The sequence below is a fragment of the Cyprinus carpio genome, chromosome B4 (genome assembly GCF_018340385.1).
Source record: "Cyprinus carpio isolate SPL01 chromosome B4, ASM1834038v1, whole genome shotgun sequence".
Lineage (NCBI taxonomy): Eukaryota > Metazoa > Chordata > Actinopteri > Cypriniformes > Cyprinidae > Cyprinus > Cyprinus carpio.
Window position 1 is genome coordinate 29409796 of NC_056600.1, and position 14993 is coordinate 29424788.

Sequence of the window (14993 nt, forward strand, 5' to 3'; positions counted from 1 at the left end):
ACTTATTTGTTTATCTTTTGATTATTTAAAAACTTTTATTAAAGAAATATGTAAAATGTTGCTCATCAGAATCATACATTAGGTGGACATCCAAAACGTTGATTCTACCGCCGCTCGTACCGCCGAGGCGTCTGCAAAGTGCATTTGCAGCTTTTGACCGCTGAGTGGCGCTTTAATCACAAGTTTTCAAACAAGCGCATCAAAGCACATTTTCGCAAATAGACGTCAGCTTTGCCTCACCGATGTGTTATATTTGACTGCAGTCGGGGAAAATGAAAGAAAACATATTTAATATTTGCAGATGAAAGTTTAGTCCTTATGAAGATATGTGCATTTCTTAGAACGAATTCAAGCAGGATAAATGTCAAGCCTATGAGCCTGTGCGTATATTTGCTCTACACCATTTTAGATTAGACACATTTAAATAGTGTGCAGTATTATTTATATAATATGAATTATGTGTTATATTATTAAAAAGAAAATGTGGTTTACTTTGCATTGGAGCATTAAAAGTGTATAGCATAGTGAGCTAGGCTTGCGTGTTTTATAAATTAGTTTCTTTATTTTAGTAAAACGTAAGGCACTGTATAATTTCGCTCCCATTATTTAGGCCTAATTAAAACAAGAAACGAATAAATTAAACCTGCACGATTTAACTAAATCATTGAAACTCTAAAGAATGGACTGATTAATAAAATGTCTTCACGTATAAACTCAAGTTCTCTCATTAATCAGCAAAATACACACAATGTAAAAAGAGCTTCATTAATTGACAACTTCAGTGATTTTAAATGGAGTCTTCTTTACCTGCTTTCATATAATTTAAGTAAAGTATAAATAAATAAATAAATAAAATAAATAAAGAAATTTCAGCCGCATTTAAATGCAGGTTTGTATAATATTCCTTAACCTGTTAGCCTGCACCCAGACACCGGCGTCCTCAACTCCCCTTGTTTGCACGGGTCAATATTTACGAATAGATTAAATGAAACGGGACAAATTTAATCTTGACAAACTATATATCATTATAAAGATCTAAGCGTCAAGCATCAACGACAGATTGCTGTTTTTCAATGGAAAGCTTATAAAGAATGTATTTGCTAAATTTGTGTAAGCAGTACACATCAAAACATGAAGACTGAAAACGCAGTATATACCAGATTTGTCGTAATACCGAGTCATAAACACATCCACAGCTGTAAATCCCGGTTTAGTTAGGAAGGAAAGGGTCCACTGAACTACATGTCATAGAGCACTTTTAGTGTAATAACATTGTAATATGGATGATAATTCCTTTGTTTATGGTTCAGTTCTTCGGGGACAGAATTGTTTGTGTCCGTTATGGAATAACTCATGCTCAGAAACTGCGTCTTGGTAGTAAAAAACGGCATGGTTTGGTAGCATACAGTGTCACAAACAGAATAAGATGATCCACAAAAAAAAAGTGAAAGATAGGCGGAAGATTGTTTATTTGAATTCTGGCGCTCTCTCTTGACGGCTCATGATGTGCGCTCTGACGCACCTTTCATCTGATGGAGGCAGAACTTAGTGATCGCCTTTTTCTTTATTTGTTTTATTTTTCAACAGTTTTCATATATGTGTGAGTGTGTTTTATGTTGAATGTGCCTGTATCTTCATGATTACCATCTGTTTGAGCGCAAATCAGCTCGCTATTACTGTGTAATCACGGCTATCAATGTGAACGCCATCTATATAAATAGAGTGTGATTTATTGACTTTATGGCGCATTCATATGATTACCATCTCTATAACTGGCCATCAGCACATCAGCACGTATTTTCATTGTAATTCATTGTAAATGCTGCATTTCTAGCAATCTCAGGATGTTCTGTAATCAGCATACAAAGTTAAATCTTTTTATTTTTCTTATTTTTCTTACTCAAATTATTCTTATTGTATTTTTCTAGTGCCCAAATAAATCACTTATTTGATGTCTAAGTTTCTGTCTAATGTTTTATAATTGAAAAAAATATGCAGTGGTATGTTAATGACTAAAATAGTTTGTAGACCCTTCAATACAGTTAAAGGTAAAGGTAAATATTTTTTTATATTTGGGGGCTGGTGGTGACTAGACATAGTCTCAGAAAAATGGTTGCAGGAATCTAATTTTTTATGGTATCTCCTTCAGATTTGAAATAGAAACTCATGAGACATGTGACTTTCAACCCATTACTTTTCTAGATGGCTCCAGGACTGATTTCATGTATTTTTATATCAAATAAAAAAAAATTCACTGTGGTAAAAAATTTTTCAAGGCATTTCAGTGTCTATAACTTTTAATATTTTTGAGCATTATCAACTCTGGTTGAACAAAAGTATAGCCCAAAGGGTCTTCTTTCCAAAGACACCAAAATTATGTGTGTAACACACTGAAGTAAGGAACTGTTACAATTTTAAGTTAGGTAGGGCACTTTCAGCTGTGAGTCCCATAATGGGGGGTGCTGGTTAAAAGGTTAAAATATCAGTGCAAGATTTGCTCGGCGCACATGATGCTGAGTGCTCGCAGCATTTATTCTTATTTGTCTACATATTTTATCTTCATTACAAATCTTGTTTGGTTTTATTTTGCATAATTGCATGTAAAAAAATTATTTACTTTGTAATGCATATGCAAAATGTCTTTTAAACGAATCAATTCAAAACGAAAGCATTATGTAATCTGTAATGGTTCCATTTCTCTCTAAAGCCGCGTCCATGTGGAGAGAGTCAGCACTGTGAATTTCATCTTGCAGCCGACAAGAAAACATTTGTTTATTAATAAATTAATTAAAATGTCTCCATTTTCACAATTATTAAGCCACTTCTGCCTGTGCTTTGTGGCAAACTTAATGCATGTGCTTGAGCACAGAATATATTAAGGCTCATTATGGATTATAGATGTAAATTTAATATAAACCTGCGATTAGTTGAATAATGACAAATGAACGACTAGTAACTAGAAAAATCTTACGTGGGGGGCAGACCTATTAAATACCCTCTAGACATCTCTGTTAAAGTTTTTAAAGCATTTTATACGCGTTTGCATAAATTCTTCTTTCAGAACGGTCTGTAATGGAGAGACCCAGCTAACAAAAATGAGTTGTCAGAACGTTTTACTAACATTTCCCTTAAGTTATGAAAACGTTATTTCGGAATGTTTTGTACACGTTGAGAACGGCAAGTTGTTTTAATGTATTAAGAACATTTTTTGTGGGGTTTCTGCGAACGTTACAGGAACATTCCATCCTACCATTTTAAAAACGTAACGAAAACTTCATTACTGAATGTTCTTTAAATGTTTAAAATTAGCATTTTTTAAATGTATTAGGAACGTTTTTTCTAGGTTTATGTGAACGTTATAGAAACATTCCATTCTATCATCTTGAAAACGTTATGAAAATGTTTTTAATATCTTCTTTACTGTTCAATAATCTTTCATTAAAATTGATACGCTGTCAAAATGTTTACTTACCTCAACCCTAACTTAAGTTGGCATGAGAACAATTTATTTAAAAAACTATGCAATTACAGCAAAAAAGAAGACAAAAAAAAATATTTATATAAATATAAAAAACATAACATTTAACTAAATTACCCTTACATTTATTTATACTTACGTATTAATAATTTAACACGTATAAACAATAAACACAGGTGATACTTCACAATTTACAATAAGGTTTCATTTGTAACATTAGTTACCTACCCAACATGAACTAACATGACAAATACTTAACATTAACCTTACTTAACTGTAGTTAATATATTAACCTAGTTAATTTCAACATTTACTAATACATTAAGAACAAAAGTTGTGCCTGTTGACATTATTTAATGGATCAGAGCCAACATGAACTAACAAAGAACAGTTGTTGTTTTTTAACCGTATCAAAGAGTAATGAAAATTGTAACAAATGTATTGCTCATTATTTAATTTTAATTTCAACATTTACTAATGTTAACTAATGATACCGTATTGTAAAGATACACCAAAACTTAGTGTTTTGAATAACACATTAGTAAATGGCAGAGTTTTAAAATTAAAACCATTTTGTACTTTTTATTTATTTATCTAATCATTTACTATTACTATTACCATGAATCATTTCTGACTAAAACAATGGGTACTTTTCCTCGGTTGTTGCCCATATTCAAATTACTCAGGATTTATGGTTGCGGTGGTGTAACATGTCTTTCCACATCTTAATCCAGTGACATCTTTGTTTGGGAGCTTTTATTTCTGCACCTGTAAAGAGCAAATAATATACAAGTATCTGTTAGTAAAGGTGTAACGTAATGCATCATTGTGAAATACATTAAATGTATGTTGTAGCAATGTACCTGTTATTTGACAGACTATTTACAGCACTAACTGCAGTGACAGCACAATAAGTGGCTGTGCCCAGCATGATTAATATTTAGTGTGTAGCATGCTTATTAAAGAGAGTTCACCCAAAATATGAAAATCATTTAGTCCCCTTCATACTGTCCATACCTGACAAACTTGTTGGGTTTGATTACCAGCATTCTTTAAAGCACTTTCTTTTGAGTGCTGCAGAGAAACAAAAGTAAGAGGTTTGGTGAAACGTAAAAGACACAGAATTCTGGTTTACTATACATTGAAGTAAATTAATAAACACTTTTCACCAGTCATCGCTATGCAGAAAAATAACAGTGAACCCTGCAATAAAATGCTTGAAAAATACACATTCAGTAGATCCAAAGCTTGCTGTTGATCAGGTATCTTCACTATTCTTCGTTGTTATGAAAATCTTCAATATTCCCTGCAGTTACTGCAAAAAATAACACGGTGAAATGGTCAATGCAAACATTTTACTTGAACTTACTTTCTCATTGTCCCCAAAGCACCTTGCTAGTTCAGTCAGAAGTATAATAAAGATGATTTCACTGTCTTGGACTCCAACCACTGCTCAGTGTTCACAGGTGTCTGAGTAATGTCTGCCATTCCTTCAGCTTCTATTGGTTACTACAAAACATAGAAATATTAAAAGAAATCTGTAGCATGTTAAGAGAAATAATCAGTTACTCCTGTGTATCTTTACATCCTGACTGAAGAAGCATGAACTGTGATGCTGTGTTTGCGTTGTAGTCACGTGAGTTTTCGCAGAGATGAGCATCTGTATAGTCTGCTTATATTTAGCATCTGTAAAAGCAGGACAGAGATATTGCAGATGATCTCAGACAAACTGATGCATATATGACTACGGGACATTCTCATTATAAAAATAGCTGAAACTAGCTAATGCATTTAGTTGAGGTTATTTGAAAACAACGACCCACTTAAACAAATCTTCACTCTTACATACTTTAAGAAATATGGGGGAAAAAATATGTTTTCTTATTGCAACTGCATTAACAAAAATAAGAATGTGGAAGGTAAAAAAACAAACAAACCTTTCTCTTTGTATATGCTGGACCACTATGATTATCATCATCATCTTCCTCGTCTGTTGGTGGGTTGGGTTGCTCGTCAGTTTTCTGCAGAGTAAAAACTCTAGAGTAGACCCACACAACAATTCGATCAAAAATGAAAACTATATCATTTATTTTATTTATTTTTTTTACTTAGGTTTCGCACAAAGCCGCGTTCGCTGCAGTCTCACACTTGAGGTGAAGGTTTGCGAGTTCATTTATGAGCTTATGAGCGCCTGCGCTAGTAAAAGACTAAAAAGAAATGCTCAACGATGCTTACCAGAAGTGTTTTATCGAAATGAGTTCATACATCCATATATCTTGGTAAATAATCCATTGTTTTGTTTGCATCCAAAATGCCCAAACATGGCGCACAGTACTCGCAAGCACAGGTACGAGACTCCGCCCACGCTGCGCGAGTGAAGGTGATACACGTGAGTGTGCAATGAAGTGCGTTCAAAATACATACAAGCAAACGTATATAAGAATGACCTGCTTCACAAAAAAAAAAAATATATAATATTATTAATAATATAAAACAACCTTCCCTACAAAAAACCACTTTTTTTTTTTAAAATTTAACCAAAAACAATTTTTTTTGGACACAAATTCACGACATTAGACGTATAATTAACATTACAAGATACTGTTAAGATCTTAAGCCAAGTTTAAAATAGTTTTATGTTATTTATTGCTATATTAATGTAACCATCTATGACTGAACCGAGTCGAGTCATTGCCAGAAGTGGGCCGGACTCTACAGCCGGACTCGGGTCGGTTACGGTGAACAGGAATCGGGTCAGTGCTTTACAGCCGCATCACAAACACATGCGCGAGAGCGAGCCGCGGGCCACACTCGGCTTGGATAACACTCGCCGATGCCGAGTTTGAGCCGAGGGCCAGCCGAGCTCGGGCCGATTACTACATGCTGTCTGGGACTGGTCACACTCGTAATTTCTGTTCCCATCACTTCTAAAATGAAGGCATTCCAATAATGGTGTTTTAAGAATGTATTTGTTCAACATTATGAAATAACACCATAAACACGTTACAAGAATGTTGTTATGAGAACCTCAGTCAAGTACAAAAAAACACCATAAAGACGTTACAAGAATGTTGTTATGAGAACCTCAGTCAATTAAAAATAACATCATAAAGACGTTACAAGAACGTTGTTATGGGAACGTTTTCCTTCAACATTATGAGAACATCAGTCAAGTAAAAATAACATCATAAAGACGTTACAAGAACGTTGTTATGGGAACGTTTTCGCTCAACATTATGAGAACATCAGTCAAGTAAAAATAACATCATAAAGACGTTACAAGAACGTTGTTATGGGAACGTTTTCGCTCAACATTATGAGAACATCAGTCAAGTAAAAATAACATCATAAAGACATTACAAGAACGTTGTTATGGGAACGTTTTCGCTCAACATTATGAGAACATCAGTCAAGTAAAAATAACATCATAAAGACATTACAAGAACGTTGTTATGAGAACGTTTTCCTTCAACATTATGAGAACATCAGTCAATTTAAAATAACATCATAAAGACGTTACAAGAACGTTGTTATGGGAACGTTTTCCTTCAACATTATGAGAACATCAGTCAATTAAAAATAACATAATAAAGACGTTACAAGAACGTTGTTATGGGAACGTTTTCCTTCAACATTATGAGAACATCAGTCAAGTAAAAATAACATCATAAAGACGTTACAAGAATGTTGTTATGGGACCGTTTTCCCTCAACGTTACGACAATGTATTTTAACTATGAAAACATTATAAGACTGTTCCAGAAACATTATGTCAGGAACGTTTTTTTCTAACATTTACATAACTTTTACATAATATTAGTGAAAGTTATGGGAACGTTCCCTGTTAGCTGGGTTGTAACCTAAATAAATAACTATTCATAAAATCATTTCATTACTGACCTCTGCACTGAATGAAATAACCAGCATTTACATTAACTTGCTATGTTTATTTGAATAACAAAAAAGATAATGTAATTGATCATTTAAAAAATGTGTCTTATAAAAGGTCCTTAAAGTATTTCATTTAACTCTGATATGTACATATCCTTTTAAATCTAACTCATTGTGAAGATTATTTTTCAGACACATTGATCTTAGAGGTGGAGAACATGATGGTCAGTAAAGATGATCATGAAAATACCTCAGAAGCCATGAATGTGGATCCAGCCAGTGATTCGCCACCACCCAAATGCCCTCGCCTTCTGTCCCGCTACAAAGCACACAAGAAGCGCGGCTCAGTCCAGGATTCAAGTATTGTAACACAGATAAGCAAATACTTTGATGCCATCCGTTACTCTGATACTGACAATGCACTTGTCTTCTGGGCCAAAAACCATGCTAGATTCCCACAACTCCACAATTTGGCATTGAAGGTGCTGTCAGTCCCTGCCTCCTCTGCACCAGTGGAGAGGGTTTTCAGTAGAGGAGGCATTATAATGAGACCTCATCGTGCACGTTTAGGTCACAGAATGTTGCAATCTCTCATGTTTCTAAAATGCAACCAAACTTTACTTTAAACTGAATTCCATTGATGTAACTTTTGAGGTGTCCTTTTACTCCTCTATTGCAACTACCGTGCAACTATGTGGTTATCCTTGGCCTTGAGCTTGAATTTATGAAGAGTGTTTTGCCACTGCAGTTTTTTTAGGTTTGGCATATGATGAAACTGCGCCCAATTAAACAGTTGTGTATTTTTATGTAGCTTTGAAAACTTATAAAAGCTGACACATTCATTCAAAAGCAAACTTAAATCTGTAAAAGAGAGAAACTTGTGTCTTTAGTTCTTACTGTCGATGATTGTTTCTGAGCATCTACATTTTACATAGACTTACTGTATTCATATTCAGCTTTACTTTTAATGCAGCGGAAAACCCTGGGTGAATGTTTAGATGTTGCTGTATAGATTGACTTTAAAGTTAATGTTTCAACCATTGAATATGTATTTTGGGCATTTTTGCACACTGTAAAAGATGCTGGATATAATTTACTGTTTTTATAGTTTTTGTGCTGTTGTGCAACTACTCATCTATGCATTTATCCATTGCAGTGAGCTTAAATTTATGAAGAGTGTTTTGCCACTGCAGTTTAAGGTTTGGCATATGATGAAACTACTCCCAATTAAATCAACTTTGTACTTTTATAAATCACATGCAGTTAGGCCACTGACTTTCTGACCTCTTTGTATTAAATATCTTTTGTTGCTTTGATTACACATAAAAGCTATAAAAGACTCTTATTTACAATAGTTGTTCCTAAACATCAACATTTCACATAGAATTACTGTGTTCATTACAATGCACAGCTTTTTTTTTACATATTTAGCTATGTGGTTTTGAAAAAAAAAAGGTTTGTTGTTGGTTTAAAAACAACATAACTTTATGTATTGTTTATAAAAGGCGGAGAAAAGTGAAGACTTTAGTGATGAACAATGAATAATTGTTTTACATTCTGTACTAAATGATGGAAGTCACCCAGGAGTATTGAATAAAGATGGTTTGTTTCAGCTTTGAGTGTTTAATATCTAGGTGTTTTTTTTGGGGAATGTGGATCTTTCAGATCAATTTGAGAAGCTCTTTTGATCATGTTTCACATTTTATTGTGTCATTTAGTGTGGGGCACTGGTCTTGGACTTGACTCGGTCTCGCCCTCCCTCGGTCTTGGTCTCGACTTGGTCTCAGCCCCTTAAAGTCTTGGTCTTGTCTCGGTCTCGGGTTAGGTGGTCTTGACTACAACACTACTGCTCAGGCCATAGGGCGCTCGATGGCTAACCTGGTCGTCCTGGAGTGCCACTTGTGGCTTAACCTCACAGAGATCAAGGATGCTGACAGAGCCCAGTTCCTGGATGCGCCGATCTCCCCCAGCGGCCTCTTCGGTCCAGCAATTGAAGGGTTCGCCGAACGCTACATGGAGGCACAGAAGTCGTCCCAGGCGATGCGACACTTCCTGCCAAAACGTGCTTCATCTGCTGCTGCCAGTTGCCCCAAGCAGGTGCCGACTCGTCAGCCTCCCAAGCAAGTGCCCGCTGCTACCGCCGCTGCCCAGCTTGTGAAATCCGAGACTTGACACCGTTCTCGCTCGGCCACCAGATGGTTTCAGTTCCCTAAAGGCATGGGACCCTGGCCCAAGATAGCAGTGGACCCTGCGCCGCCGCCGTCATCCTGATCTACAGGAAAGAAAGAGGAGGGGGCTAAGTCTCGCCGCGGCCGGACCACCCCCCAAACTGCCCCGTGTGTTTTGCCGTCCATCTCCGGGTGTCAACGAAGCTGTTTTTGCTGCAAACGATGGGCCCTTTGTAGCGCCCAGACAGCGAAGCGCTGTTATAGCGCACAAAATAAAAAACACACTCCTTCACAAAAAGAGCAGTTTTCCTCTCATACCACTTACAAGTGCTATGTCCCCCCGCAGCAGACAAACACTCGAGTTAATCCAACCTCTGTCCATCCGGGCCTCACAATGGCAAGCCATTCCCGGGGTGTCAGATTGGGTCATGGGAATAATAAAACACGGCTACTCCCTTTAGTTCGCACGACGACCCCCACGCTTTCGCGGGGTGGTCACCACTTCAGTGCACAACGAGAATGCTCACGTTCTGCGTGCCGAAGTAGAAAATCTGCTGGTGAAGGGAGCTATAGAAGTCATTCCCCCAGTGTACCGCGACTCAGGGTTTTACAGCCGTTACTTTCTAGTTCCCAAGAAAGATGGCGGGCTGCGCCCCATCCTCGATCTAAGACATCTGCACCGCGCCCTCATGAGACGGCGCTTCAGAATGATCACACTGAAACAAATCCTCTCACAAATATGCTCAGGGGATTGGTTCTTTTCACTGGATCTGAAAGACGCTTACTTTCACATCCAGATAGCCCCCCCGTCACAGGCCGTTCTTGAGATTTGCCTTTGAGGGTGTGGCTTACCAATAAAGGGGCCTCCACTTTGGGCTGTCTTTGGCGCCTCGCACGTTTACAAAGTGCATGGATGCAGCTCTCTCCCCTCTCAGGCAGAAGGGAATCCGCATTCTCAATTACCTTAATGACTGGCTAGTTCTAGTTCAGTCAGAGGGGGAGGCATCGAGTTACAGAACCCTGCTCCTCAGCCATCTGGAATGCCTAGGGCTCGGGGTGAATTTTGCCAAGAGTTCGCTGTCACCCAGCCAATGGATATCATTTTTGGGAACAGTGTTAGACTCAGTGACGATGAGGGCAACAATGGTGAAGGAGCACGCCACGGCTCTACGGCGACTCGCGGCCTCTTTCAAAATAGGTGCTTCTCGCCCCCTAAAAACATTCCAAAAGTTGCTGGGCCTTATGGCAGCAGCATCGCCGGTGCTGGAGCTCAGGCTGCTACGTATGCGCCCCCTCCAGTATTGGCTGAAACCGCGTGTTCCACCTCATGCTTGGCGTCACGGACGCCTGAATATCAAGGTGAGTCAGGACTGCATTTCGACCCTGACCCCTTGGAGGAACATTCAATGGATGGAAAGGGGTGCCCTGGTTGGTATGGTTTGCAGAAGGAAAGTGATATCCACAGACACGTCCAACAGAAAGTAGGGCGCGCTGTGCGAAGGGAAACCCGCTTTTGGCCGATGGTCAAAAGAGGAGAGCAGGCTTCACATCAACTGCCTCGAGATGATTGCAGTTCAACGAGCCTGCCAGAGCTTCCTGTCAGACCTAAAGAGCCACCACGTGTTGGTCAGATCAGACAGCATGACAGTGGTGTCTTATATAATTCACCAAGGCGGGCTGTCATCGACGCGACTCTTCAGGCTAACGTCGCGACTGCTGGAATGGACCCAGAGCAACCTGGGGTCCCTGAGAGCAGTGCATCTACCGGGCAAACTGAACAAGGGCGCAGATATGCTGTCGAGAAGTTCCCTCAGAAGAGTGGAGGCTTCACCCGCAGACAGTTCAGAAAATATGGGACGTCTTTGGCAAAGCGGAAATAGACCTCTTCGCCTCAAAAGACAACTCTCATTGTCCAACATATTTTTACAAGATCGAGGACGTGTTGGCCCAGGACTGGCCCAAACGTCTTCTTTACGCCTTTCCTCCGGTTCCTCTGATCCCCCAAGTAATCAGGCGGGTCAGGGATCAGAGATGCAGGGTTCTTCTTGTAGCCCCACTCTGGGAAAATCAGCACTGGATAGCTGATCTGTCACAGATGCTGACTGTGGCCCCATGGTCCGTTCCTCTGAGACGGGACCTCCTTTCTCAGGCGGACGGAATGATTTGGCATCCGCACTCAGAGATGTGGTCTCTGTACCTTTGGCCGCTCGACGGGAACCCACGGGATTCCCTGAGCGTGTGCTAGACACAATTTCACAGGCTAGAGCTCTGTCTACACGACGCCTCTATGCCTCCAAATGGTCTGTGTTCTCCACATGGTGCTCAGACCATGGCGAAAACCCGACCTCCTGTGACGTATCAGTGATACTGTCATTTTTACAAGAGCCCCCTCCACGCTCAAGGTCTACGTAGCGACTATAGCGGCGTCACATGCCCCTATAGCAGGCCAGTCGGTGGGTAGAAACGACTTAGTCGTCCGATTTATGAGAGGTGCCAGAAGGCTTAATCCGCTTCGCCCTCCCACTGTCCCTTCATGGGACCTGCCCACAGTACTGAGAGCCCTAAAGAGGGCCCCCTTTGAACCGCTACAATCCATAGGCCTTAAGGCCCTGTCGCTAAAGACCACTCTGCTGTTGGCACTAGCGATCTTTTAAGCATGTGGGTGATTTGCAAGCACTCTCGATAAGCCCTAATTGCCTAGAATTCGGGCCTAATGACTCGAAGGTCATCCTGAATCCAAGGCATGGCTATGTACCAAAGATGCTCTCCACACCTTTCAGAGCACAAGTGGTCACTCTCTCTGCGTTACAAAACACAGAGGATGATCGAGAGCTGAATCTGCTTTGCCCAGTGATGCTCTAAAAGTCTACATAGAGCATTCTGTGCCGATAAGGCAATCAGAGCAGCTCTTTATATGCTTTGGAAAACACACCAGAGGGCTACCGGTTTCAAAGCAAAGGCTTTCTAAGTGGATTGTGGACGCAATCCAGCTAGCCTACTCTTCTTTGGGCCTGCAAAGCCCAATTGGAGTAAGAGCCCATTCGACGAGAACAGTGTCTTCGTCCTGGGCATGGTCTAGTGTTGTGACTATCGCAGAAATTTCTGCGGCGGCTGGTTGGAACTCGCCGTCCACATTTGCTAGATTTTATAATCTAGACGTCCCGGCACTTCATGCTAGGGTACTTTCTATCTGAAGGTCACCTTTTTTGTTCCTCATTCACATGTTCTTGGCCATTCTTTGCCCAAGACTCAAACTCTGCTCATATGCACTCGGTCTCCTTGGTACTGAGGCGATACGAACACGGGATGATCAAGCTAGGCCAGACATAACCTCATTGAGCTTATTCTGCTCCTAGTTGCTATTATCATATCTTGGTATCATAAATCAAGTATGATAGCGTTGGTCGTCCCCCCTTCTTAGCACGGCGTGATTGAACTGGGTTCCCATAGCGTCTTTGACGCAATACAAGTGGAGTATTGAAAGGAAACGTACTCGGTTAATAACGTAACCTCGGTTCCATGAACTACGGAAACGAGTACTGCGTTCCTTGCCATGCTAAAAGGCTGCACGACTTAGTCGTCGCTTCAGTGGAAGTAACCTGAATTCCTGTGGCGAAGCGGCCAATATATAGCCAGATCCCCCACCCATTTCGCTGCCATAGGTTCATGCAGCACCACTGCCGAGCCATTGGTTGTGCAGTTTCACTGCGTGATTGAATAAGGTTTCAGTTCAGGAGAAAAAAGGGGTTTTTCCCATAGCGTCTTCGATGCAGTACTTGTATTTCAGGGAACCGAGGTTACATTAGTAACCGAGTACGTTTTCTTACATTTTTAAACTTTTAGTTTTACAAATCATAATATTAAAATAATACTTACAGCTTTGAAGTTCTATAAAAAATGTGAATCACTTAAAAGCCCTTAAAAAGTGCATGAATATCAAAAAGGTTGTACAAAGCCTGAGATGAAGTAAAGTAAAGTGATGTGACATACAGCCGAGTATGGTGAACCATACTCAGAATTTGTGCTCTGCATTTAACCCAGATATATCTTCTAATCTATATATATATACAATAATATATAAGACCTATATCTTTGTTGATCTCCTCCTTTTTGTGCAGATAATCCTTTCCCGTTGCCATGGCATCCTCCGGTGATGGGTAGTGTTCCCTAAATCTGTGGAATATGTTGCTGTATTTGTTTTGGCATGACTCCCAATCGACATTTTCAGCCACCATGGCATCCTTGTAATCATTAGTTACTTTGAGTAACAATTCCACCTCATCATCTGTCTACACAAAGATGTCCTTGCTTTTCCTCGCCATCATGCTCATTGTTGAACCTGCCAGTGACTAGCAACCGACTTCTTGTTTACACTTTTACGCGCATGACCAGTGTGCATGAATGGTCATGTGACATGCATTTTCGGTTATGTAGTGTAGACGGAGATCGTTTCTGAAACGCAGCTGAAACGCCAGTGTAAACGCGGATCGTTTTAATTCTAAAATGCCATTTTAAAATGAAAATGCTCTAGTGTAAATGGCGACTCAGATGTGGGGAGTAAATGACGACTTCTATGTTCATTATTACATCCAACAACAAAACACCTCAATCGCTTAGGAGACATTCTTGTCTACATCTGCTCCGCCGGTGAAACAAGGGCGGACTGATGACAGCACACTCGTGGCGGAGCTAAGGTAAGACAGCACTGACAATCAACAATCGTGGGAAGGGACTGAGTCTGTGTGACGTCACACAGAGAAGAAGCTGAGAACAGCTTGATTTAAGAAAAGGGGATATGATTTATAGGGATTTAAAAAAAACACTGGGTGGATTTGTTTCATTGAAATGTGTGTGTACACATCCACCTGATAGTTCAAACATGTAGAAGTGAATTTTGCATCCAACACCCCCTTTAACAAAATAAGAAGCATAACAATTACACTTTGTTTTACTTATTTACAACTGACTTAATCTATTTCACATTATAGATGTGTATATAAACCATAAGACAAAATAGTAGCTGAATTTATGACTGTACAAACAATACAATCGCATTGATCTGTGGCTGATTTTCATGATTTGTGATAGTTGTTTATTAGGACTGAAATTATTAGTTGACATTATCATCAGAGTCAACAATAAAAAAAAAAACTGTCTTAAGAATATTTTTTTGGTCAAACAGTCTTTTGATCTCTCATGACCTGATTGTAAGGGCCTGCGATGACACAGTTTAATCAGTGGAGGGCTGACACACAAGGCTGTAATTCAGCTTTGAGAATGAAAACCAACCTGTTTGTGTCTCAGTATCTTCATGTTTGACTCTGAATGTTTCTTCAATCTTCACGTCTTCACGCTCCTCTTTAATAAACACCATCTTTATAATACTGTATCACAGTTGCTTTACCAGCAGTTTTTCTGTGTTTAAGATGAGAGTAATATTAATAATAATAATAAAAA